Here is a 23,595-nt window from a genome sequence, read left to right as displayed (position 1 = left end):
TCATTATTATATTACACCTCATTGAAAAACTCTGAGCCATCCAAAATGAAATATTAATTTCCCACCTCATTTCCCAAATCTCACAGACAATATGGCCATGAAGTTTAAGGGTGATAGTGATTCAACTTATGAATAAAAATAAAATGGAATTTTGCATAAGGCATTGTTTCCTAATGCATTTACTTTGTCACCTTTTTCATCTCTACTGAGTGCAATGACAAATATGTAGTTGTGTGTCTATTTATCCCTTATTTAAATAGACAGAGTACTTATGCAGGGCAGGTCAAAAAAGTCAGCTGTTAGACCCTGCAGAGAAATACTTTATGTATGCAAAGAGATCTGCATAGTGTTTATAGCATTACACCAGACACTACTCTGACACTCTTTATGTTTTAACTAGTGCTACTCCTTTGGCTTCAGAAGAAAATACTCCTAATTTAATTGTCTGTAAGTAATATAAGAATCAGATCTAGTCTATTTCTTCAGATAGAAAACTACTTTTAGTCCTCCAGTTAATCTGTGGGGTAAGTGATTCAGTTTTACGGTTTCTGACAAATAATGAAGGGAGACTTTTATGCAATGATGGAGCTTTCTGTGAAAATCTCTCATCAGGTGACTTGAGAATCTAAAGGCCTAGAAATTGTACCTATATTATTTTTTAGTTTTTCTAGTTTTCAAAGGAAAACATTTACTTTGATATAATTTACATATTTGTCTCAATTCCTGTGAAGGTACTATCTACTTCCCTAGTACTTTTATGAGGACTATCTAGCACTCCATCAGAAGTAAAACCTACATAAAACAAAATTGACATTTACCTAACCTCATGATGAAAGTTACAATAACATCTGTTCATCCTAAATCTTTAATTTTACCTCTTTCTCATATGCTGGTAAAATTACAACAGGTTTCATACACTTTTCTGAGGTAACCAAATCCCAAATCACTTAGGAATGAGACCCTCAGCTTAATTCTAGATATATTACACCAGTAGCAGGCAATCTAGCTTTAGAGTTTTATAGGTTAAAAACAACTCCCAACCAGAAACTAACAAGCTGCTAGTGCAGCACACATACTGACTGATTACAATTACCATGAAACTGCACTGGAAAAGTGAATGTCCTACTCTGAAACAACTTCAGTTTGCAGATGGTCTTACTAAGATGTAGCCTCGAGTATTGCAAATTACATGACTGGTAGTCTTTGGACCCAATCCTCAAATGACTCCAAGTCTCCTAGCTAGGGCATTGCTCTTTTCTTTACATAGTATTTATATGAGGCCAAATCTTACAAATTCTCTTTTTCATTAAAGGAATATTAACTTTTGAAGTTGCTTCTACTTGCTGCTAACTCATATAGGAAAAAGCACAGTGGTAAAATCTCCCAGACACATCTTCCTGAAATGCACGTGTGCACAGAGACATTAAGAGCTAACATCATTCAAGTACTATGTACTTAAATTCACCGTTATATCATGCTCAGTTCTTACACAATGCCATAAAAAGTACTACTGGATTAATCTCTGAGAAGACTCTGCATTTCTTATCTCTCTCTATATGAAATTTCACATGTGCATCTTCTCGCTGTTTTTTTCTGTTACTGCGTCAGAGTCTAGAAAAGCCATAGAAATCTTTGGAGGAATTTCAGCACAGGGTGGCAAGGTGAGGGGAGTGATGGAAGGAATGGAACAGCTACATTACTGGGGGTTCCCCCATCATCCAAATACATAAGTGTAGGGAATCTGAAAATGGGAACAGAGAAAGAACTCCTTGGACACCTGCAGGAGGACCAGGTCAGTCACAGATGCTGCGGGTGAATCTGGCAGTCATTTTTAACAATAGACACAATGACGATGTTCCTGTAAGGACTCAGCAGGACTCATTAGATATTTCAAAGCTAACTAAGACATAAAGGCAGTTGAGAAAAATTCTCATAGGTAAATACAGTCTTACTAAAAGTTCTTGTAGTTCAACCTTCTTGTTAATCACTGTTGTGTTATCTACAGCTTCAAATAGCCTTTTTTAATCTGTCTGATATGTATAAAAAGTGAGTAATCTAACAGACATTTCACTCCTTTGTGGTCACTGGGATGTTCAGTTGCTCTGCAATACCTTCCACCACAGCTCAGTTTTCTAGGCTATGCACAGAGCTTTTTAGGACCTGGTAGTGAAGAAGGGAGGGAAGCATCTTACACGGACAAGCTTTAACCAAGTACAGCTCCAGGTGCTGTGGGGAAATGGCCTAAACCCCCAGGGCCTGTGCAAAGGGTTTCTAACAGAAGTCTCAGCAGACACGAGATACACAAAACCACACAAGTCATACCCACATACTGAATTTTGTGGTCTCTTATCGTGCACAGAGCAATGCTTAATTGCAGCGATCTTGAATATTTCTTTCCTATTTTAAATAGAACAGTATGGCTTCCAGTTATACCAGAGAATTCATGGCCAAATCTGTCTTAAAACCTGTCAGGCTGGCAGTTTGCTTTTCCTTGTCTGTAGTTCCCTGAAGGACTGCAATTTCTGTATTACCATTTTCATTGATGGTTCCAGTTTTAATGAGCAGTATGATTCATCCAGTGTTTCAGCTACTACGGTATCAAATTTTAGGTGAGAGAAGCAAGAAGTTATGTCTAAGTTGCACACTCTAAAGACAATTTTCTATCATAGGTAGATGGTATTACTTCCACGTTTCGTCATAGTTATGCAAAAGTGTAAAGGAGAGGTATGGAGCCTCAAAAAGATCACAGGCAGCCTGAAGGTTCCGCTCTGTAACATATGTACCTAATTGTTATCTTTTTTACTACAAGCAAACTACTTAGTATTGCCTGTAATATAGAAAATTAAAGGCTATATACAAAAAAAAGCCACCCACTACTGCAATAAAGAAAATGCTGTTAGTCACTACATGTGTTGCCAAAGAAAGATTTGCTTGTGGTAATTATAGAAAAATATAACCTTCTATAGGCAGAAAGGAGAGTAATAAAATGAGAATAAAAATAAGTAGCAGAGCACGGCAGACTCAGGAATAAAATTGCAAAGCCTTTAATAAGTCATCGAAGTGTAATCCTTACTGGTTGCTTTTTCCCATCCTTCCTAATCAGTTGGAGGTTTTTATTTATTTATTTCCTTCCATCTGGAACAGTAGTTGCTATCAAGGACACAAGGCCCAGAGGAATATCTTCTGTAAATAATAAATATCCTTCCACCCTGTCTGTACTTCTCTCAGAAAACAAATAAATAGAATAGTTGAATGATGAACATGTATTTAACCAGTCTCCATTTTTCAACCTTTCAAGGTAACTGTTCCTGGCTTTGATTTATTTGCTTTTGCCTCTTAATGCATTTTCCTGCACTCACAATAAAATAAGCCTGCCCATTGTTCTTCTGTTTGCATGTACTGGGTGTGGACAGTGCTAGATGGCAGAAAAGTTGTTGAGTTTTTAATGCCTTTAAATGCTTTTGATACTCAGTTTTGATTTAGTTCTCTACTTATGAACATGTTCTTCCTGTTTCTAATGTACAAGCAAATAACTATGCACTCTTTCTTCTCTTTGCCACATTTAAGTTGAGGGCTGAAACACTCACTTTGCATTAAAATTAATGTCCAGGTTAATGTCCACATAAGGGAAAAGGGGATATAAGGACTTCCTCTACTCCCCCACATGGTAAACTTGCGCAGGTAGGGAAGATAGAAACATCTCCAGGTTAATACTCCTGGTAGCTGCAGGTAAAGGGAGAGTGGTTACTTTGAAAACACAGATATATTATCAAATTTCAGAGTTCACTTTTGCTTGTGTAATGAGCAGATAGCCACTCAGGGTGGCTATCCAAAGATTCACACACCTTCTCAGCAAAAGAAAGTGAAGCTAAAGCAGACAAGCAAGAAAAATCAAAATTCTGATCTCAAAACAGATGAATATTTGCATTTGAAATATAATGTGAAAATATAAGCCAAGCTATGCTTTTAAAACTGGTTTTAAAAAGTTTCTTCAAAGAAAATTCAAATGGTGAACATTTAATGTGTATCTTAAGTCATGAATTTAATGCAAATCTTCTTGCTAGTCTGTTATCTACTGCCATGTTATCTACAACTTCAAGTAGGTTGTTTTTTTTTTAATCTGTCTTCAATACTTGGAAGAGTTACAGGGGACTGTGAGCCTCAGCGGAGGATATCTGATCATAGAGAAGCGGGGCCAGCCGCATATCTGAATGTAACATCAAATAAAGGATTCAGCATAATGGATATCCAGTATGAAAAGATTCAGGGTCATAGTTAAAATGTCTCATAGGCAATGCAAGGTCACCCTGGAGCTGCTGTGATTCTCTGTGGGGCTGCAGAGGCTGAGCCCGAGGACAGAGAAGCCTAATTTCAGCAGTGACTTTTATTCCTGAACCCAGATGTCAAGTTGCACATGGAGATTCACTCCAAAGACTTAATTTGTCTTTCTACTGAACCTTTCATTTTTCCCTGTTGTTAACCTTCTTTTCTGGTGTTTAGCTTTTCTGACATGAAATAAGTGCAATGCAGACTAGTATACTAGATTCTGTGCTCAAATACCAAGCAGTTTGGGCCTAATGTGGATAGCAAAACAGAATAGTTGTGAATTAAAACCTGCAGTTACGGAGAAAGTTTCTACAGATCAGTAGCCCAAGGTTCATTTCCTTAACATTACTCAGCAGTATGATCAAAAAGAATTTTTTTAAGGAATAGTTTCATTTCATTACAAGCTTTTATATTGCTCTGTCAGAATCAGACAGCTTGATAAAATTCAGAGGTTAGTTAAAAAAAAAAAAAAAGCCCTGGAAAGATATTATTTTTGAAATGTAGACCCAGCACAGGTAAACGATGGTTAAACAAGAGGTCACAGACCTGGGTTACTGCTTTACCCTAGAGATAAAGCAAGCAAGGTTCACATAAAGGGAAAGAAAAAATAAGACAAAACTAAAATTCTCTTCATCAGGTAAAATCTGTCAGTAGAAACTTGATAGCACAGGAGTACATACTAAGAAAGCTAGAAAGAATATCAAATAGATAAATTACCTGTAGGAATATGTCGTTATGCCTCTGGAACATTATGATAGTTTAAAAAGGGTCAATTAATAACATTTAGTTGCTCAAAATCTTTAGGAAAAATCATCCTGCCTTATCCCTTATAGTTACTTCTTTCATTACAGCTTTCAAATACCTTTTCCTTGGTTGAATTATTTTATGCAAATCTGATAGATAAAGAACTCATACTCTTGCATGAGACATTGGAAAAAAAATTTAAAATATCTTCTAAGTATATTTATATGTATGTATACAAATATAAAAGGAGAATTATGCAGAATAACAGTTTACATCTATAAAAGTTTACTTTTCTCAGTCTCCCACATCTAGTTGGGTGTATTTCTTTTACCAGAAAAGCTTCAGTCTACACATGTAAAAAGGTGAATATAAAAGAGTTGGTTTACTTAATGACAGTTTTTGCCAGAAGAAAGCCATTCTGAGCCTAAAGGCAGTATTTTGCACATAAGATTAATATTTTCTTTCTTTTGCATTCTAAGTTTTGCACTATTTTTTTTGTAAAGAGTAGTTTGCTACTCTTATTGCTACTCACTTAGACAAAGTTTTCACAGTGAAGTGGAAAGAAAAAGTACATACTTATGGTGGACAAGTTATGATTTCCAATAGGTGTTTTAGAATTTTGACTGTGACCATGAAGAAAGAAATTGTAAGGTAGAATGGAATTACTGTTCTCTTTTGCAAAACAAAAACAGCAACCATGCACACACAAAAAAATGGTAAATTACTGTAAAGCAATAGATAAAACAGTAGAAGGATTTTTGCAGCAGAGGCTATACATCTTCAGAAAGTCAGTCCTATTACATTATTTCTCCCAAAAATTCATAATGATAACTTATCTGAATTTGCTACAATGTTGTCTCTAAATTTCCAGTCATTTGATTTTAAAACTGTTTCCCTGAGTGGCTTCACGAGAGCATCAAATTATTAAGTGTCAACAACTCATACAAAATAGAGATGATTTATCTCTCTACATGGTCTAAATTTCTCTAGTTTTTGTAATTGCACAGAAATCTAATGAGTACAAAAACCATCTCAGGATAACTTGATGAGTCAATAGCAACATTATATATAGTTCAAGGAGTAAAGAAAAATAAACCAAAAGCATGAATTTTAGAGATGGTCCTTGATAAAAAGTTGGTTTATAATTGTTAATATTGTTCTGGAGTTCATAATTTTTCATAAAATAGAAATCATTTTGGAAATGTAAGTGGATAGAAAAGATGTTTGCATTTGTAGTTGCCTTGGTTTGCACTGAGATTTTATAGCTGTTTGTGCCGTCCATAACCTGTACCTTCTACTAACTACATGAAGGTACTTTCACATAGTTATTTGAGAGGATGCTTTTAATCACTGCTATACCTGAATGCTCTATAGAAATTACAGAAAGCCAAGTGCAGGTGAAAAACAGATATATTTTGTATTCTTCCTTGTTTTCCTGAACAGTTTTTTGTAGGAAACTCTCTACAGCTTACCCTTCTTTTGTTTCACTCTGTCTTTGCATCTATTATCACTTAGCTACTGTTCCTAGAAGTAGCAATTAGTGTAGAAAGGCTGCTATATAGAATTAATGTTTACATTTCTTCCTGAACATTTTTCATATCTTCAGAGAGAGAAGCTCAATGTCACTGTCTAGGAATGTCACTCCTTAAGAAAATATTTGTGCAGTTCTTGCCCCTCTTGTCCAGTGAGGACCTTTGACTCTCCAATGAATCTTGAGAGTCAAGAGTTTAAATCCCTGAGACAACCTGCCTCCAAGTCTAATGAGACTCCTGAAGATCAAGACCAGGAACTTGAAATTACAGAAAGCTGTTGCACCTGACATAATTGACTTACTGAGAAAATTTGAATTTGAGATTGCAAAAAAAATGTGCCCCCCTTGAAGATAGTCCAAAGTGCAAAGGTGTGAGAAATTACAGAACTCAAAGACAAAAGTAAATATGGTTTTTTCTTTGAAACAAAGAATAATGCTTTTCTTATGCTTCTCAGAATCTGGGAATAAAATTGTTAGTGCTGCGGTGCCATGAATACAGCTCTTCCAAGGTTGATGAGTTTTTACTTGTACTTTTTACTACACAGGTTTTGGCTCCAAGGCTATTCTATACATTTTTCACTTACAAAATTAGGTAGGAATTTGGAAAACAATTTTTACCAAGCAGTGGAATGTGCTAAAAATATATATAAAGCAAGGTGTTTACATACGGTGCTGTTTCTTTTGAAAAGAAACCAAGATTTTGATACAGTTGAATTCTATAAATAAAAAGGAAAACATAGTTAAGAATTCAGCATAAAATACTGAGATCCCTTTCCCATACAGTCTTAAATGAACAAAAAGAAATTATTAGGCAAGTGTGACAAATGAATCATCACACACATACATTTGGCACTTTGTAGTGGGTTTCTGTGGCTGGGTTTTGGTAGTGGGGGGAGGGGGGCTACAGGTGTGGCTTCTGTCAGAAGCTGGTAGAAGCTTCCCCTGTCTCGTGGAGCCAAGGCTAGTTAGCTCCAGGATGTACTTCCCGCCGCTGGCCAAGGCCAAGCCAGTCAGGAGCAACAGTAACGCCTCTGTGGTAACATATTTAGGAACAGAAGATTATTGCGCAGGAGAAAATTTCAGCCAGGGAAGAGCAGAGTGAGAACATGGGAACAGCAAAGTAGACACTAAGGTCAGTGCAGAAGGAGGGACAGGAGGTGCTCCAGGTGCCAGAACTGAGGCCCCTTAAGCCCATGGTGCAGACCATGGTGGAGCAGCTGTGCCCCTGCAACCCATGGAGGACCATTGGGGTGCAGAGACCCACGTGCAGCCCATGGAGGAGCCCATGCTGGAGCAGGTGGATGCATGAAGGAGGCTGTGACCCTGTGGGAGGCTCAAGATGGAGTAGGGTTCTGCTGGAGACCTGGGGCCCGTGGAGAGAGGACCCCACGCTGGAGCAGGTTTTTTCCTGGGTAGAACTTGTGGCCCCTGTGGGGGACCCACGTCAGTACATCTCATTCATGAAGGACTGCACTCCATGGAGGAGTGACCCACGGGACAGCACTTTGGGAAGAACTGCTGCCCGAGGGATGGACTCACGCTGGAGAGGTCCATCAGGGACTGCCTCCCGTGGGAGAGACCCCATGGGAGCAGAGGAAGGACTCTGCTCTGAGCAGTGGCAGAAACAACAGCTGACTGTAACCCCCATTCCCTGTCCCCCTGCACCGCTGGGGGGGAGGAGGGAGAACACAGAAGGAAGGAGGTGTGGGGGGAAAAGTTTTTTCAAGATTGTTCTACTTCTCACTCTTTTGTCTGATCCTATTAGTAATAAATTTAAGTACTATCCCCACTTTGAGTCTTTTTTGCCCATGAAAGTAATCAGTAACTGACCTCTTCCAGCTCTTATCTCAACTCATGAATCCTTTTCTTTTTTTTTTCTCTCTGTCCAGTTGCAGAGGGGAGTGAGAGAGCAGCTGTAGTGAGTACCTGGCATCCAACCAGGATCAACCCACTACATCTTGTTGTTTATAAATACAAACTTCAGAAAGATTTTGGATCATTAAATCACATAGATCATTAAATGCTTTCGATACTACTATCATTTATTGCAATCTCCAGAAGGAAAATTAAGGAGGGAGAAGGCAAACCTTATCATTTAACTTAAGAAGATTGTGTTTTACTTTTTGAATGTTTAAATTGTGCAGCTATTTTACCTTATGTTTTTCCCATGACAATACCAGTCTTTAACTTCAGAATATTTTCATTCTGTGGTCCCAATGCAAATTTCAGTTAGGAATTGCTCTGATGAACTCTAAATGAATACAATAGGACTTGGCTACTTAAAATCAAGAACATGATATTTTATTCAGGCTGGTCCAAACCACTTTCTCTGTAGGAAAATTCTCTCATTTACCAAACATTCTGCTTCTGTTTTTCTTTTTCCTTAAATAATTTTTAATGTTCCAGCCAATTCTTTTGCCTAATGCGGTCTTTTCAGATCCTTCCACAAGCTCCTAACTTTGTAGTCTTTGTGGGCTATTCCAGCACAATAAGCATTTGGAGTCTTAGGACTCACTTCATGAATCACCAGAAAAGTTAACTGTCAGACAAACCCAGTTTAACTCTGTGAACTGTTAACATACAGAGAAAGCTAGCCAGATAAGGACATATGGAATTCCCAATGGAATACAAAGCAAAAATCCCATACTGACTGAAATAAGCAATACAGGACATCTACATGGCCACAGTATAGTAACATGCAGCCATATGTACCAATTCACATCTAGAAGTAACACCTACAGCGTGTAGACCATTTAAGAGATCCTTTTTGGTTCAGTAGACCAACTGAATAATTGTCTTCATAATAACTTGCTTGATTCAGACTTTGGAATAGTAAATGGGACACCTAGTTACAACCCAGGGAGGAAGAGTGGGACATACAAGTAAGCTGTGGTGGCTGCTTGTGGTGAGCAAGAGACAGGCTGTGCAGGAAGGTGAAGGACAGATTAGACACCTGAGGATGGGAGTGTGGCTGAACAGTTGGAAGGTCAGGTGTTAAACATGCAGATGAAGTTCAAGGAAGTTAGAGAAAATAATAGCCTTTGAAACCATTTAACAGGAGTCTGGAAAGAAGACAGAGAGAGAGTCTTAATGAAATTAAAGAAGTAAAGAGAAAAAGGAGACTGTCTTTATCCCTCTCTGCACACTAAAGTGTTAATATAAAAAAAATATATTTATATCTTTGTAGTTCCAAGGGATCTCTGAAGAGGTCATCTGTGTCCTTTCTCCAGAAAAAAGGCAAACCTCTTTTGTAATCTCTGTCAGACATGAGTGTGAAATTCCTTATTAGTTGACAGAAACTTACATAAATTATGGTTGTATGATACCGCAACACAAGTTAGGAAATCTCTCCCTGAAGAATAAGGAATATGGAAAACAGTGAAGAGAAAAATTAAAATCAAGAGAACAGAAGAAAGAAGAATAGGAATCTATGCCACTAGCTGTAAGGACTTCTAGTACCCTGAGAGCAGATGTTCCCAGCAAGAGCTACAGAGGGAAAACTAAGAGTGTCTCTTGCACAAGTTGCCTAATCCTAAAGAAAGATGTCCTAAGCCTGCTGTACTGGTCAGAAGTGTGATGAAACCTGTTTGGGTCTTGACCACTAACCACTTGCTAAAGTACAGTAACATTTTCCCTGTTCAAGTAAATATAAGTTTTCAACTCCAATTCATGCCCAGTCTGTTATATGAATAATACACTGAAAGACAAATCTGTATGTGGGAAATAGCCCAGTGGGTTGCATGACAGTCTATTCTATATCATTTTGGATTCCTCCAATATATTTTTAAATATACGTTACTGAAGCATCTAAAGTGCAGAACTGAAATATTTACATCAATATCATATTGTATGGTTTTCTGAGTACTGAGTTCCTAAAAGATGAGGATGCCTTTGTGGTGAAAGTTTTTGTCAAAAAGGGTATAATTCAATACAACTCTTGCAAAAAACAAAGAATTGGCAAAATTGTAGGGCATATTTTTTTATAGGACTAGTTATTAAGGTATTTCAACTAATATTTAGGAGCTCAATTCTAGATTTTGCTTTAAATCATGGTCAGACAAATCGAAAAAAAAGAAAATTTCCTATTGCTTATTAGCTTGACAGTTGTCTGTAGTGGTAAAAAGTAAGTTTCTGCAGTCAAGGTGTTCAACCTTACTGAAGTCAGTTTCATACTAAGAAGTTTCATTTGCAGTTTCATCTACAGCTTCCTTTGTGTCCTTATTTGGAGCACAGAGAGCACAAGAAACAGTGAGTAGTTTTTTATGGTGTAAGAAATGGGAGCACTAACAGTAGGCAGAATGTACTGAGACATATATATTACCTACTGCTAGAAAATAAAGCACTTCAGAGTTTCATTAGAGTGAAGCTTGTCACCTTTCCAATACATTAGGTGAAAAACCTACTCTTAAGTGTTGTCCTATTCCTATATTAAGTGAGAATACCAAGGATTCTGGTTGCCATATTCAAGGTGCAAAATATTTTCTGTGTTTGCCTAGATCTCTCACTACTGTTGCCATGGTGTCAACAAAAGTCTGAATTCCACACAGCATACATACTCATTGTGTTCCACAAAGGATCAGTGGGAAAAACAAGACATGTCCTTGCATGTACTTGAGATCACAAAGGGACCAAAATTTTACAAAGTAGATGTAGTGTTCTTTTGTTGACACACGGTCAAGCTGAAAGTGAAAAATAATTTTAATGGTCACAAAAATACCCCCACATTTATTTTCTTACCATTGTTGATTTGATTAAATTTAAATTATTTCTACTCTAAACAATTCTATGAAAAAGCTAGCTTAAGAAATTCTTTGCCCAATTTTCTTTAAGCAAAAGGTCTGTTTAGAGCCCTGTCATATTAAAAAATAATAATAATAAAAACCCCACAATAAAGCTTTTGTTTAGTGAAATGGCACTGAGAGAAAGTGTACACAATGTCATAACCATATATTATATATCATTATGAGGTAAATGGGATTTAAACAGATCTTGGCTGCTTATCCAAAAGACTTTAAAAAACTGGGTAATGGTTTGAGGTTTATACAGAAAGTAAACATTAGAACTCGAAAAGAATGTGAGTGCTGTTTATAGCAATTTAACAAAATGTAAAAGAAAAAATGTGGAAGAGTAAAAGATCAGTTCAGCAAGCATTTAGTTTATTCAACTTGCCAATCAGACAAGTTTTAAAAACTTTTCTAATATGTTGCTTTTTTTTCCCCACTCACTTTGTTTCTCTGTCCTGTCTAGCTTCATGTATATCTCTTAAATAGCATAGAGGAGGGGCTAGTGATCATTTTGCCATGAAAAAAACCAAGTTTTCCCCAATAAGGCAGTCACTATAATACCATTGCTTTATAATTCTTGGTGCAGGCCTTGTGCAGACAGCTGGAAGAACTGGGGAAAGAACAGTGTTAGACCCTGTGAGGACATGGGCTCCTTTCCAATAGAATAGAGAACAATGAAGAAGCATAGGCATATGTCTTTGCCTTTTTTGTGATTGCGTGTAGGATGGGGTAGAAACTAACATTAAATAAATAATTTTTTACAAAAAAAAATTCTATCTTGACATCCTGTCAGACTGGCAAAAATCAAATTTTAGTATATGTGTACGTAAATGTTTGTGTGTTTCTGTATGTTACATGTTCTTAGGAACATTTTAATGAGCAAGGACAATTCCAGAAGTGAGAAAATTATTGAATTAGTGACTTCCTTTATGGTTCACTTAAACTATAATTCTTTTACTTTGGCAAGTTCTACAGAAGTATTTTCTTGGACCCTTCCTCCAAGAATGTTTCTCTTTCATTAGCTGGCTTTCTGTCTTCTCCACTCCCAGCAGCCTCTAGTTAAACCTCAGATCTATCATAAACAGGAGATGGTCAGATGGCTGCAAACTAGAATAGTCTGGACATAACAAAGAGGATTTAAGTTGGCAGTCCTGCCATAGGAAGTCTGGTTGTGAAAGTTTCCATTCTATCCGTGTCAGAGTACACTTCTCTTTGAACAGGTATGACTTAATAACTGTTCCTTGAAGTGCTGCTCTGTGCATTTCTCTTGAGAGTATCTGTGGAATTTTGGATGAAATCAGAATTTATACTGGATCTCTCAGTGGCCAGTATTCCTGATACAGCTGAACAAGTAAAATTATTCAACAGCTGTTATTCGAGAAATATCGTATTTTAACATATATTCTTCAAACAGAAACACTGAGCAAATACTACTGTGTGAAACAGAGAAAGCATTTTTTTGATCAGTAGATGAAAATTTCAAACTTGTTTAAATGCCTGAACTTTGAACTGATCACTGGGATATGCAGTGGGGAAAAACAAAACAAAACAAAACAAAAAAACACAACACCCACCACAAAATAGAACAAAGTCCCGTAGATCAGAGGTGTAGTAATCATTCTATTGGGACATCAATTCTAACCTTGGACATCTAATTAGACCTTGGATTAATGTAAAAACAGAACAATTGTTAGTTTCTCTGTGAAAATTAAGATTAAGTGAAAGAGTGATTCCTACTGGCATCTGAAAAGAGCCTGTAAAATCACTTTCAAGAAAAAGAGACACAATAAATCTCATTTCTTTCCAACCACACTCTTTTCTTTGATTGGAAACAGAGGTGCCCATTGCCAGTTTTAGTATTTCCTCCTCTCCTACATGTGTCATTGTAAGAAATAAAAAGGTGATTGTTCCATGCTCTTTCCTGTAAGGTTCCTTTGAGACTTAACGGCAGAAGACAGAAGCTCAAAGAACAGGGACATGTATCATGTTAGTGGGCTAAGGAATGCAGTCACTATTATCCACATGATAGCATAATATAAATTTTTCATATAATCTTGTAAATCAAAGATGATTCTGGTTCAAAGATAACTAGACTATTTCGATAAAATATATTACAGTGAAAAAAAAAAGGTGATGCAACTGAGGCATACAGGTATGGAGATCCGGATTCCGAAGACCTTATTTACCAATTATTCTAATAGAGTTCTGATTTACACTCTGGTAGCTAGCAATATTTTCCATAGTTGAAAAAACTATGCGTTTGAGTAGAAGATATACTGATTTATTTTGTGATAGTATTTTCCACCTGTATTTTAAAAGTTATATATAGGTCATTTTTTATTCTAGTTTCAAAATCATATCAGTAAATTTTTTTTGTAGTGAAGAGGTACGTATCTAAAGAAAGGGGGGAGAATGACATTTTTCTGTAGTATTGTTGAGGTCTCAAAAACATCATTGCAAGAATCCTAAAAGTCTTGGACTCTGAATGAAAAGCTGACTGTCTCTCCTGCCCTTCAAGTCACTATGTTGTAAAAAGTCTTTATATGAACCTTCATCTCTTTTCATGTTCTCCTTGAATCCTTATGCTCCACAAACAGTGATAATTCTATGAAATTAATGCTTAATGCATCTCCCACACAGGCACTAATTTCACAGTCTCTTTCAAGATTCTCCTGTCTCTTGTATTGTGATTCAACTTGTTCATTAAATCACTGTTTTTCTTGTCTCCAAATCCACTTTAAAATCTCATTTACGCTTTGCTGTTCATAATAACAGAAAGGAAAAATAATTACTCCCACTGATAAATAAGTAGTAATTAAATGTTTACAGTGTGCATATGCCTCAGCTAGCAGGCAGGTAATGCTGCTGACATAATTTTCCTCTTTTTCTTCTCCTCTTATTCCTTTATTGAGGTGATAATAATAAACCAAGTTCTACTGGGAACAATCATTCAGTGTTTGGTTTTGTTGTTTTGAGAGTGGCAATTGACATCTGAAATATTTCAATGTCCTAAATACAGAACTGAATTATTTAAATTCCTTCTATATCATCTCAATAGAAGTTAGAATTTATTTGCCCCGAACCCACAGTATTTACTCATCAATATACACAGAAAATTTGTCTTTCTTAGATTGCCTTGGGCACAATCTTCCTTTGATTCACTACTTTTTCTCATCACAAGAAACAACTGGGGTACATAATCGACATTACAGTCAAACAAGCTGCCATAGAGCAAAAAGCAGGACCCTGAGACAAGCTTTTAAACCCTTTGTTTATCTAGCTATATCTTTTGTTCATTACTTGATGAACTTAAAGATGACAGATCTATAATTTATATTATTTATATTGCAGATTAATTTGTCTTCTCTGTGGTAGAGTATCTCAAGCTTACAGATATTTATAAATTCTAATAATAGATTGGGCAGTACAATGCAAGAATAAATAAAGTGCAACTCACAGAGTGTGCTGCAAGCTGCAGCAGATGATGGATACAGTATCATATTGGAACTCACCACAAAAACAGCACAAAGCATACTCTCTTATTGTTACCACAGTGGTATTTTGCTGGTCCTTACTAATCAACCACTTATGAAGAAATCATCTTGATTACTATTGCTGCTTTTAGAATGGATCTAGGTTGGACCAAAGGTGCAGTAGATATCAAATGCCAGTTGTGGAAGGTGTTGTTATGGAGCTGGTTAAAACTGTTGATTAAATTCAAGATGAAATACACATCTTCTTTTGTTTGATTGTTGAAAGCAAAGTTGAAAATCTCAAAGTGTGGATATCATAAAAACTCTTTTTCACTGTGATTCTTCAACTTTAGTAAAAAATTAACAAATAAGAAAATATTGTTTAACCTAGTGTAATAATATGAGAGTTCTGGTTAATCCAGCATATAACATTATGATAGGGTAAACCATAATAAACTGAGCATCAAATGAGGCAAGGATGGAAGAGAGGGACTGAATTTATAATTGCTACCATACAGTGGAATATACCTTGGTCACCTTCTGATTTATAAGCCAGCAGAAAAGCAATTTCAGAACTATATGCATATTTTTAATCCATTCTTGGCGAGTTCACTTTCGTATCTGCCAGATGTTCTGCACTTTGCAGTAGCAATCTGAATCTCTTGTCTGTTATAATATTTCCTGCCATGCTAAACATATCCATTCAGGCTAAACATTTATATGCTTGTTGATGTACAAGCAAGCAATCCAACAGGCTAAACTGGCAAGATCAGACCAGAGGAAAGTTTTTATTACAGATTTTCAGATGGACAGTTTCCGATTTTTCTAAGTAGCTCATCAAGGTAGAAATGCACCACTGCAGCCAGAAATTGCTTTGCCTTTAGCTGAACTCGTGCAATAGTATTTTTGTGCCAGACTTCTCCAGAGATTCATGCTTTTGAAAGCTTGAATCATGGTACTTCTACCATTGTCACTGCTGGGAAAAGCTGAGCAGAACAAGAAGTGGAAATTGTTGGAGTAGCTGCCACCTGTGCTACATATGATTGAGCAAAAGCTGCTGTCACGTCAATTTTGTGTTCTTTTATATGCCGGGAGACCGAGAGTAACCCAGCCCATCATGTATTTTTTCCAATGTCACAAAAGGGCTGTGGCCCTTTGACCATTGTTAGTGTTTCAGAGTCACAGTGTGCAAGGATCTTTATAACCTAGTAAAAAATTGCACTGGTAGTAGCTTTCAATGTAGTTTTCCAAGACAGAAGGAAAATAAGTTGGAAAAGAGAAAATTTGGAAAACCTTAACTGAGCCAGGTTTTTCGGTGTAATAGACCACATCCTTGGCTGAAGTAATTTAGGAAGACTTAGCAGTGTCCGTTCATGAATAGTGGCAGGAAGGTCTTTCAACAGAACTAAAGACTCATGATTATGTCTTATGAAGACCACCTAGCTTTATACTCAAGCTCTTGAAATGTTTTAAACTATACTGTTCTGCAAAGTATCCAAAAAGCTGCTCACAGATAGCTTGTGTTTAAAAATTTCATCATGTCATTTAACCGGTAGCTTGGGTTGCCAACTTAAGGCAATCCCACTTGAAAATCATGATTTATTGAGAGTTGATTTCTGCTGCAGACATAAAACCACAAAAGGAATTTTCTGCTTCCTGATTCATGTTGACACCTGCATTTAGTTATTATATCAAACTGGATAGAACCAGATTAAGCACTGCTGAACTTTCGTATATGATGCCTGAAAACGTCCACATTTCCAGATCTCTGCTAAATGTAAGCAATGATGTACTCAATATCTGCTTATAGCAATGTCTGGCTAAATAACAATCACCATGTGTATTTCGTTGTCAGCTCTAGAAAGGACACAAATTAACCCCCTAATGCAAAGGCAGGAATAGAATACAACTCGAGTGGGGATGACTGCTAGAAAAACTGCTTAAATGTGAAAGAAAACTTACCAAACTGACGGCTTCTGATAGAGTAGCTGTTATGTAACGCACGTCAGAATCTGAAGGTTTCTTTTTGTATATGGAGGGTAGGTTTCCTGCAATTTCATGGTGCAAATGGATGTACAGTAAACAGTAATGTGGGAATATCTTTTTTTAATCACTGATTTTATCATAATTTGAAAGGTCATAAGGGACTATAAGGATGAACTGAAATAAAAATTGTCTCTAAAAATTATTTTATGTGAAAGAATAACAGAGAGGAGATTATGAAACCGTGTTGGGTTCACTATTTTCCATGAAGAAAGCAATACTGAGACAATCATCGACTCAAGATATTCTTCATCAACTCATTCTATATTAATATTTTATCTCTCCTTATTAATAGAGGATACACTTTTCACTTTCAAGTTTTCAGTTTTCTACTATTAGCATGACACCACTTTATAATCACAAAAACAAATATTGTTATGTATGTACCACGCTGGGATATGACCATTTCTCGGCTGGTTGAAGCAATATCCCAGCAAGGCACATAGAATATCTTATTCCTTAATGTCGTAAGTACTTTTTATTTTCCATTAAGAGAAAATTCCTTGTTTTCTTTGTATGAATACTAATGGTTGATGCTAAATTTTGTCCAGAATACATGTATGAATGCCAGGGTTTTTGGGGATTTTTTTCCCTTCTCTCATATTTTGGCAGTTTCAGGGAGTTCCTCTGCAGTACACTTTGAATTTTTACATCAAGAAAAATAATTTTGTGGATACACAAAGTTGAAATTTTGTGGAATTTCGTTAGGGTGCTAACGTTGACTTTTTGTGTATCTTTAAAAGTGGTCTCCCTTATATTTCATGTGACCTACTGACAAAACCTGTCCAACACAAAAGGTTGAGTTTAGAACCTGACAAGATCATGTTCTTCGGGTCCTTCAAGGAAAGCCACGACATGGAACCTCAAAGAAGACAGAGCTCATTTGTCTGCCAGGTCTTTTGTCATTTCCACAAGGTGACTTAGTAAAGAAAATTTCTTTGTTGCAGTTGTACAGATTTAGTTTTCCCTGCAATAGATGTATATATACTTGAAACATAAATGTCCACCTGGTGGAAGAGTAAGGAAATAAACTCTAACCTTTCTGACTTCCAAGAAAATCTACTTTTGGTCTCTTTTGCTTGGGCAGTTGTAGGACATATCTAAACCACTAAAACATACTTTCTGTAGTGCCAGTTAGACGGGTTAGTATTCTCACTTTGCAGCATCTTTCTCCTAGTTAGACACTATGCACACTTTTATGAAATACAAGCAATACTGTTTTTTCTACTTTGTTTTACTCTGTTGACATTGATTAGCTGTTTTCCTCTTGGTATAAAATTTTTTTCCTGCCTTCCTATGTTGTTGATAACATTATTCAACAAAACTTTTTACCTAACACTCACTTGAGCACTGAAGTTTGGCAAGTGGTAAGTGGTTTGTAGGAGCAAAAATCTTACACCATCATTTCAAGGACTGAACAATTTGAGAAGCATTAGCAAGAATGAATAAAAATGAAAGGCTATACAACAAAACACCAAGACTTTACTTTTTAAAACTCTCTCACAAATGCCTCTGGTTACGGTTTATTTTCTTTAAAAGAAAAAAATAAAAGTACAAGTGTTTTTAGCAGGTTATTTTACCACACTGTAAATTAGAAAAACAGCCCACTTCCATGGAACCCAGAACTCTTCGACCCTTTCAGGCAGTAAATAACAGTTGGTATTGTGTTATCTGGAAAAATAAAATATTATGCTTTCAGATTTTTGTATTCAGCTACAGATTTGCACTGGGTTTAATGCCTCTTTATTTTCCATGTAAATGGATTTTCAAAATTGTTTCTGTGGAAAAGTGAAGGCCTTTTTTTTCTATTTTTCCACTTAATGTCATTGAGCTGGCATTTGAGTGAATTATGAAAAATCAAGAACCTGAAAGCTATGGCCCTGCTGAAGTCCATTGTATAGTCAGAAGCAATTTATGCAGAACAATGAGAGAAAATGGAATAGATCTGAAAATGTGTACAGAGAAAGTAGCAGTACTGTGTTGTATTAATAATTTACTTCTCATTTTCATCTTAATTCTTCATATTTTTTGGGGGGTTGCCCTCTTACAGAAGCAACCACAGCATGAAAAATACCCACTAGCACTAACAATTTCAGATAGTTTCCACTGTACTCATACTTGAGTTTACTGGAGTTTGTTACAGCAGAAAGTTCAAGCCATTTGCTCATGTTTAGTGTTCAGAATGGTAGTGACTAAGCATGTCTTTGGCTATTAAGAAACAACAAGAGAAGGAACAGTTCCAGTTCAGCCAAAGTATTCAGGTCCTGATTCTTACCTATGACTCTTAATTTCTGCTGAAATCAATGATAGCTGGACACGGAAATTTCTTTGTTAATTGGGGTCTTTAATATCTTATTTATGTAAGCAGACAGAGCTACCACAGACTTTGTAGCAAAAAGACTGTGGTTATTAGACTCTGCCTCTCGAAAGACCTAAACGTTCACTGATTTTTTTGTCGTGTATTTTACAAGACAGCAAAAGCCTGGAAGAAAGTACCAATGAAAGATGTTATCAGCTGTTTTTGTTCTGCTGGATAAAAAGACCTGCTTTCTTAACTGTCTAAATGTAAAGTATGTCATGTACCTTAATTTTTATTTTTTTTACTTGATATTTCTAAAAAGGGAAGTAAAACATTCTTTCTGAATTAAAAGTTAAATATATGTCTATGGCATTGGGTTTCCATATGAATCAAAACCACCCAAAACCACACCAAACAGAAATGGAGGAAAACATAGTGAATTCCTCAACCATTGGATACTTGCAATCCCTGCAACCAACAGGACATCTCTCCTGTTGGAGCACTTTAAAAGTGTCTTAGTCTAGGCAATACCAAAGACTGGTGGATAGTGCAGTGTCAGAATGGGACTGCTGCTAATAGAAAAGCACACAACAAACACAGTGATGAAGTTTCAGGATTTCTAACCCACATTCCAGAGGAATCTGTCACTGCTAACTTTGCAGTGCCCATTCTGTCATCTGATTAATTTCTTTTTACCAGACAAAACCAAGTCCCAGAAGCTGCTTAGTTTGTGTTGTGGACTCTAGTGGAGTGAGGAGGGGAGACCTTTGGTCATGCATAAGCTGGCGAAGTTCTAATTTGGATATTGTTTTCCTGTGTTACAACTGAAAGTATATTTGCATTTTCATCCTGAAGGTGATAGTAGGGTTGACACCTGCAGGGAAACTACAATTTTCAGTCAACAGATATTCCAAATTTATTTATTTTTGCTCCTCTCTCTAGATTTTGTTCCACAACCTTGGAAGCCTGCACTTATCCACAAGTCATATGGTAAAATAATTTGGTGTCCTCAGAATACCTTTTCTTTTTCGCCGTGGCAGCGTATGTGGCTGAAGAAAAGAAAACACTGAATGTATCACCATGAAAATCAAGCAGATTGAGAAAGGTATTAGAATGTTGGAAATTACCATCAAAATCTTGCAGAAGTGTTCCAAAACATCATACTGGGAAGTGAAAGAGAGAAAAATATTCATTTTAGCCTATGCAAATCCTGAGTGTCCCATTGGTGCTTTCAGGACTCTTAGCATCATTCCATGTCAGCATTGTGCTAATTAAAACTTCCTGAGCTTATAAAAACAGCCAGGCACTTGCTTGTCATATTTTCTAAAAATTCTTTGGGAGTGACAGAATTGATCTCCCAAGAACAAATGAGTAGCTTGCAGAGTTCTTAGAGGAAAAGCTTCAGTAATTCTTTTGACCTGAGGGAAACTCTGAGAATAGCTTTCTGTAGGAACCATGATGAGTGTCCCTACTTCAAATACAGCAGTTAGAGAAGTAGTAAAGTTCCTTTTGTACTTAAAAATTTGAAACTAATCTCTGAAAGAACTGTTCACGAAAAACTTCGGAGAAGTGCTTCTGTCACCGTCTGTCTGGATTTCAGATCATCAAACAGGTGTCTCCAGCTATTGACTATAATCTCATTTAAACAGAACATGAGAAAATGGCCTCAGAAACAGGAAACTCCAGAAGTTATATCTGTTATTGTTTACCTTGGCTGAACGCCAGGTGCCCACTAAGGCTGCACAGATCTCCCCCCCATCCCTACAAGGGGAAATGAAAAAAAAAAAAGTAAGAAAGGCAATTTTATATTTACGCAGGGAAAAGGGCAAGAACTAATAACACTACAAACACACAGGCAAAAGAAACTAACAGTAAAATTCTACCTCCCCCAAGAAGTGGTATCTCAGACAGGCATAGCTGTCTACACAGCAGCCATCTTGGAAGAAGAAGAAAAAAACCAGCGGTCTCCTCCTCCCCTTTTTATATTTGAGCTGATGTAACATGGTATGGAATATTTTCCTGTTCCTTCCAGGAAAAAGAAATGTTATTTAACTACACAAACCCACTACATATAATACTCCTGATGTTCTCTTCACAAACATTCCAAGCTTTTAGGGATGTTTTCATGTGAAAAAAAAGAAAGTTAATATTCTCAGATCTTTTCAATTAGAGAGTGAATGAATATAGAAAGAATATCAAGTTTGTAACCCTGTCAGAGAACCACAATTATTTCTTTTCAATGTAAAGGTAGAAAGTGCAACCTGTGCCACTTTAAGGCACAACTATTAAAATATAGTATGTGCAGACTGACACAGAAATCAAAGTCTGCCCATGGCTGCTTTCAGTAGCTCGAAGATCCTTTACAATTCATAAAGATTTGCCATTGCTCTTCAGGGTGAATTTGAGGTGCTGATCTGAGATGCTGCGTGCACACCCACTGACACGCTGCCATGACTAAAGTAAGTCAATGTAAAGTACCTTCAGGGAATGTAAATAAATTAACCTTTTGTTTTAGTTATTTGAGTTTTGCCTCCTAAAATTCCTCCACTGATATTTTATTTAAAAAGAATGAAGTAACGAAATACAAGTGTAATAAAAGACAACATCCAAATAGTTCATTGTAATCTCTTATTCTGTTTAGTTCTATGGTATGTTATAGGCAACACTCCAAGTTTTGCACTGACATTTGCACCTTATATTCATTAATGGTGTGCAAGGAATAACCCATGTCAAGCCCCCCTAAACAGTGAGATGATTTATAGTGGATAGTTATTCAAGGAATTGATAGATATCGATCCTCAGTTCTGCAGTGTTAACTATATTTTCATAGAATCCCAGAATATTCTGAGTTGGAAGGGACCCACAGGGATCACAGAGTCCAACTTTTAGTTTGAACTAGCAAATGAGCCCAGTGCTTCCATTTTTACTTTTCTTTTAATGGATTCTTGGTTGTCAAAGACTGGCTTTTTTCTGTGTTCTGCTGAAAGTCTAATCATCTTGTCTTTAAAGCAAAGCAATAATTATCAGCAACAAACTAATAATTCCCTGAAACTTGAATTTAGTTCTTATCAGATCTCCTAACAGAAGGTTTATGAGCTGAATAATGAAATGCCTTTTGCAGACCGCATAAAACTACACTAACTCATAAATCTCATGAAGGTAAGCACTAGTGGAGTAACATGCTGTACACAGCCACTGGGCACTCATCACAAACACCTGTGGAGCACAGCAATCAGAAAATCTATCCAAAAAGTCTTCTGTCAATATGATTGTTTGGATACCCCTGACATTTTCTCTGGGGAATGGGTTCATGCTACTCTTGCATGTGTCTCAACCAGTAAGGTAGAACTCAGACCATAACTATAGTCAGGTTAAATTCTTAGTCACTATGGTTTTCACTGGTTTGCACTAAGTTGTCTGTATTTTATAGTATAAAACATTCGAAGAGCTTACTTGAATAAATTCATAAGGGGAATGTAAATGCCTCAACAAGATCAAACATCTTGATGTTTTGTCATTTAAATAGCTCTGTAAGATGTATTTTTTAATGTGAAAATTTCTCTGTACTGTTAGAATTCTACATACTTCTAATGCATAAGCACTTTTTCTTCTGTTGATATTCACTTGTGATCATAATTTTTAATGTATTTATCTTTCAGACAAATTGAGACCCAAATTTCATTTTATTTTGCTGACACACACTTAATGGGTTCTACCAGAGTTAAGAAAACATGTATTTAGTGGTTTAGGGAAAAATTTGGAAAAGAAAGTTTCTTATTGGTATTACTACTTCTTTTTCATCAGAAAAAGATGTATGTGTGTATCTTGATATACAAGAAAGTTCATTTAACAGGCTTCAATTACCAGACTAGCACTATAAAATGCTGAAGTATATTCTCCAGGAAAAGTTAAATCTTTTAAATGGGCTGAAGCAGTTTTACAACAATCTGCTAGCTCAAAAGGAAACCATCAGAATGTCTTATTTCCTGGAGAAATTATTCTCTCTGGCAAAGAAGGTGAAGAGAAGGCTTCCCAGACTGAAATGGAAAAAAAAATCCTTAAAATACCAAGAAGAATTCCATGACATCATTCTGTTTTGTTTTATTTTTAAATCTAGAGGATTTAAAGTGAAAAAAAAAATAGAGAAAAAACTATTTAAGGTATTTGTTTGGGGAAATCTTTTAAGAACATAACTTACATGGCTATATGAGCTCATCATATGACTCTGAAAGTGTTTGGGAGCACTCAAACAGTTTGAGAACTCTATCCTGAGTGCAGAAGGACAACAGAAAGTAATATAGTCACCTCCTTCCCTCCCATCTAACAGAGGCTGAGAGGAGGGAAACGGTTCCCTCACTCCTAGCCTCTCAAAGACAGTGGTGGAGACCACCCTGT

Source organism: Corapipo altera, unplaced genomic scaffold, assembly GCF_003945725.1.
Source record: "Corapipo altera isolate COAL_440 unplaced genomic scaffold, ASM394572v1 61281, whole genome shotgun sequence".
Classification (NCBI taxonomy): Eukaryota; Metazoa; Chordata; class Aves; order Passeriformes; family Pipridae; genus Corapipo; species Corapipo altera.
Note: the sequence above shows the minus strand (reverse complement) of the source record.